At 53.4% G+C, this 4,636-nt stretch overlaps 1 long non-coding RNA gene across 1 annotated transcript; it reads left to right on the top strand.

The window, feature by feature from the left end:
* LOC124248934 (uncharacterized) lies at positions 1-4,636 on the top strand. Its single transcript, XR_006891189.1, has 3 exons — positions 1-759; positions 1,809-1,924; positions 4,405-4,636. It is a non-coding gene; the product is annotated as an uncharacterized LOC124248934 (long non-coding RNA).

Below are 4,636 nucleotides of genomic sequence, written 5' to 3'. Positions count from 1 at the left end.
AGCTGTGTCTGGCGTCCTGAGCACAGGACGGCGGTGACGCGGCTCTTGGGGAGCACACGGGTGTGAGACAGGCTTCGCTGGGGCGAGAGCTATGGAGCTGCTGGCTGTGAGTTCAATGGGAAGGAGTCAATGACCTACATCAATCAGGGGTCTTTAAGCAGAGACACCCAGGAAACAAGGTCATGCGTTGACTGGCTGAGGACAGTGCTACGAGCAGAGGTTCGAGGGGCCCTAACCCTGTTTTCCCAGGACCAGTGGGTCAGTGTCTGCTAACTCCGTGTCGCGGTGACTCCTCGAGGAACAATAATTGACCCCATTTGTCCCACAGCCTTGCTCGGAGGCCTGGATAAGCCGAGGGCGGCCTCGTCGCTCTGTGGTTCTTACTGTTCCAGGACGTGAGACCCCAGGTGGATCTCCCGAGCCCCTGGGCCTCCCGTGGGGTTGGGGGTGGTGGAGGTGGAACCCCCTACTGTGCACACGCAGACACGTCACCAGCCCGGCACTTCCACCATCAACGCTTCATTCGTTTGGTTTCATTAAAAAGCCCACGTCGCTCTCAATGACTCATGGAAGACTCTGCACAGACATTATCTCACTGGATCCTCACAGCAGTCCTGGGATGGCAGCGTCACCCTTCCCGTTTTACAGACGAGCCCGACTTTCACAGACGCTAAGGAGCCGGCCCGAGGTCAGCGGAGTGGTTGGCTGCAGGGTCATTTCGATTTCCACTGTCCTCCCACCCTCCGCTCTTCCCTCCTGGTACGTCGATGCTCCGGGGGGTCCTCTGGGGGAGGTAGGAGGCAGACCCCGCGGTGACACTCTAGTCTGAACGAGTGCATTGCCGTCCCAAGGAGACCAGCTGAAGGCGGGAGGGAGAGGAACATCTGAGCCTCGGCCTCTGCTCACCCAAACCGCCCCGACGGTACCGCCCTTTGTCTGCAGTCCCCGTGCGTCCGAGTCACCTGCCCGCTGTCACCACGGTTACACATTACGTGTGACAAATGGCAAGCAAAAGGGTATATTGGAATATATGAGGAAGCCATTCAGTGTAACCTAATTCGTCCTGACTTTGTTTTTCCAAAAGGGTCTGACGTGGCCGTTGAGCGTGCATCGTATCTCTGCTTAAGCATCTGCTGTGTCCCAAAGACAAGAACAAAGGGCCTTAAGATAAAGGTGCAACTTCCCCCACAGTGGCACTTCCTTAAGGATAAGCATCTCTCCCTAGGCTAGGAACTGATGGCTGCGCTCACCTGGGACCACCCAGCTCGAGACAGCAGACCTGCCACCTGCTGTGTCCACTGAGACAGCAGACCTACCTGCCGCGTCCATCAATCACTGTGCCGACAGAGCAGTCTCATGATTATTATAAAAGGGACATTGCAATCATATGTGGAACAGGCTCTTTGAGGGGATATAACGGCTCTGTGCACCCCACTTCTTTGGTGCCCTTCTTTCCTTGGGGAAGGAAGGCCCTGGGCTATATGGTCCTCACATTTGGCTCAGAATAAACTCCCCCCAGTTTCCATTCATAGCTTGGTTATGGGTTATTTTTTGTTGACACGCATCACACTGTTACACACAGACCTCGCCTCCCCGCTCACGCACACATCCCTCCCTCCCACATCCTCTCAATGAATTTCGCTTTATCTCAGGTTTTGGTTACATTGAGAGCATTGACCTATCTTGCCTTTGTCAATATTTTTCCCATCCAAGCCCTGCAGTATGTTCTGATGAACGTCCCTTTTTATGTGACCGGAGATGTTCTCTGAAGTTAAGGTGGCCTTGTTCTCACTTGTCTCTGTGTCCAGGACTGAACTAGGCTCCCTTTTCCTGATGGCAGAGCGAGCTGAGTGCACCCAAACCCACGAGGGAATCAGGAACGTTCCTGCATCACTGGGCCTCGTCTGCAGCTGGTCCTGACCTGGTACCTTCCTCGCGTCCCCTCTTACCCATCGAACCCCGAATTTCCTGCACCCTGTCTGCCTCTTTTGTGGTTAGTGCTCCTTCATTTTGGGTGAAACACAAATTCCAGCAACTTACTGAGAAAAGAGACAAGAGAATTTTGAAGGTTTGCGGATTAAAATATCTTTCCTCTCCCCTCGCCGTGAATCGATGGTCTGGCTGGGTGTCTATAGCGTTCTTGCTGGAAATGACTTTCCCTTAGGATTTTGAAGGCGTTTTTCTATTGTGTTCTAGTTTCCAGTGTTTACAGCTGTTCGACATTTCTATCCGCTGTCTGCGACCCACGTTTTTCTCTCTGAAAGCTTTGCTCACCTTCTCCTGTCTGCTGCGCTGTAGGCCTCTGTCCTTATTAGAGCTGGGGAGCCCTGTGCCCTCGGTTCTGGGCGGTGCGGGCTAACCTCTGTGATAACTGTCTCCGTCTAAGTTTTCGGAGCTCTCGGGGGCTCTGAGACGTGACCCCTGGGCCCTGGAGGATCCTTCTGTTTCCTCATCCTTCGCCATCTGCTTTCCATCTCTTTTGTGCTTTTTGGAAGATTCCTTCAACGTTACCACCCAGCCCTTCTATTGCATGTTTTCTCGTTGCTTTCATAGTCTGATTCCCAAGAGTCGTTTTTATTTTCTGAACGTTCCTCTCCTTTTTTGTGCAGCGTTCTCCTCCCATTGCACGGACACGATGTCCTCTCTCTATAAATATATTAGCCACAGTTTTTTTTTTAAGTTCTTCTCTCTTCCCTGCATTGTGTCTTCTCTCCAGATTGCTTTTTAATCGGTTTTCCTTCTCTTTCGAGTTAGATGTTTCCTTCAAACACCGGGTGAGCCTTCGATGTCCATTTCCACACGTGATTCCAGGCGCTCAGCGTGGATTGGTAGCTCTGTGTGGGGTCGGGCCGGTGTCTCAGGGGTCTGACCCTGGGGGATCAAGCTGGGGCCCCGTGGCCTCACTGCGGGACCCCCTGGTACTGGCGCCTGCTCCTGGGATGGGACCCTTCGTCTCCTGCCAGGCAGTGCCAGCCTGGCTGCCAGTGGCTCAGCGGCAGGAGTTGGGGTGGTCCTGTCCTGCCCTTCTGTCAGGAACTTTCCTTAGTCCTCTTGATTTCAGAGTGATGCCCTGTCCTCAGCTGTGCCTGCTGTCCCTGAACCCCAGTGTCGCTAGAGAGGACCCCTTCCTTTTCCGCTGGGCCCTGGGTCCTGGGGCATGCTGGCATTTAGGTGTCTGCATTGAGACCCTCCCTCCAGGACCCCAGATATTCCACCCCTGAGCCCTAGTGGAGGACTGACTTCCAGGACACTGATGCCGTGGGTCTCCCCGCCCCCCCGATTCTGCTTCCCGTGACCTCTGTGACGTCACACTGATCTTGTTCCACCCACTTCTCTCTTCCTCTCCTCCTCTGAAGCCCTTCCTCGGCCTCCCCCTACATGTCCGTTCCCCTTGGGGTTTCATCCTTGGCCCTCTTGACCTCTCTCCTTCTCCCCTCTCCCCCCACATCCTGCCCATCTCATCCAGCCTGGGTCTTAACTGCTATGAGAAGACAATGACTCCGGTCTGACCCCAGATTGTCCAGCTGCCCAGCTACCCCATAGGGACACCGTCTGTCCCCTGAGCATCTCCGGGTCTACCTTCCAAGACGGAGCTCACATCCTCATCCCAAACCAGCTCCTTCTCTGTGAGATAGCTCCATTTTCAGTTTAAGGCACCACACGCATCCTGTGGACGAAGCCAGAGCATCAGTCCAGATTCTTCTCCTTTGCTCCGCAACACACACCTGCGCAGTCAGCTATTGCTGCAGGCCGTTCTCCTAATTCAACAGGCAGCTGTGGCCGCTGCCTGAATTCAGTCCCTGTCCGCAGTCACCCCTTATTATTATGCTTTTTTTATATTTGTATATTATTTATATTTTAATTTTATTATTTGTTTATTATTATTGTTGCTGTTGTTGTTCTAATTGCCTCTGACCTGGCCCCTTGGCCTCCAATCCTTGCACTCTCTAACCCAGTTTTATTCTGCAGTCTGTGCAAACTTTCTAAATTCACATCTGACTGTGTCACCCTGGTTTATAGCCCTTTAACGGACCTCAGTTAGATGCAGGGAGTCCAGGCTGACGGCCACCTGGCATAAGAACAGGTTTTGTGACTTGTCACCACCCTACATCCACTCCCAGCTTCATCGCCTCCTGCTTGTCCGCAGCCTAGCCCTTCACACCCTAGCGAGAGCAAACTGCTCATATCCGCCCCCCGCCCTACCCCTTGTCGTGCCGCTGCGTCATTGCTCAGTCTGTTATTTGGGTCTGTGAAGCCATTCTCCTTGGTTGCCTGATGAACTTTCTAAAAAGCCCAGCTCAAGGGTTACCCCCTCGGTGAAGCTTCTTTTGGGGCCCTTCTGAGAGAATTCAGCACACCTGTCAGTACCACGGTAAAACATGCGTCTTATTGCGTGTATTACAGATGTCCGGGGAGTTTGTCACATCTTCACGTGGACGACAAAGCAGGATAAGGCTCCATTTCTGTCTGGATTCTAGTCTGAGGCACGGAGAAGTCTCATGCTTCAAAAATGCATGCGAAAATGCAGCAAGCGTGCATTTCACCCCCGGCGGAACCTCCTGAGTTACCGCGAGTGATTGCACACGAGGAGGAGGTGCTGGGGAGAAGCGGCGTCGTCCTGTCACAGGCTGTGAAC

The sequence above is a fragment of the Equus quagga genome, chromosome 12, assembly GCF_021613505.1.
Source record: "Equus quagga isolate Etosha38 chromosome 12, UCLA_HA_Equagga_1.0, whole genome shotgun sequence".
NCBI lineage: Eukaryota > Metazoa > Chordata > Mammalia > Perissodactyla > Equidae > Equus > Equus quagga.
The sequence above is the reverse complement of the archived record's forward strand: the minus strand, read 5'-3'. Positions and strand labels throughout refer to the sequence as shown.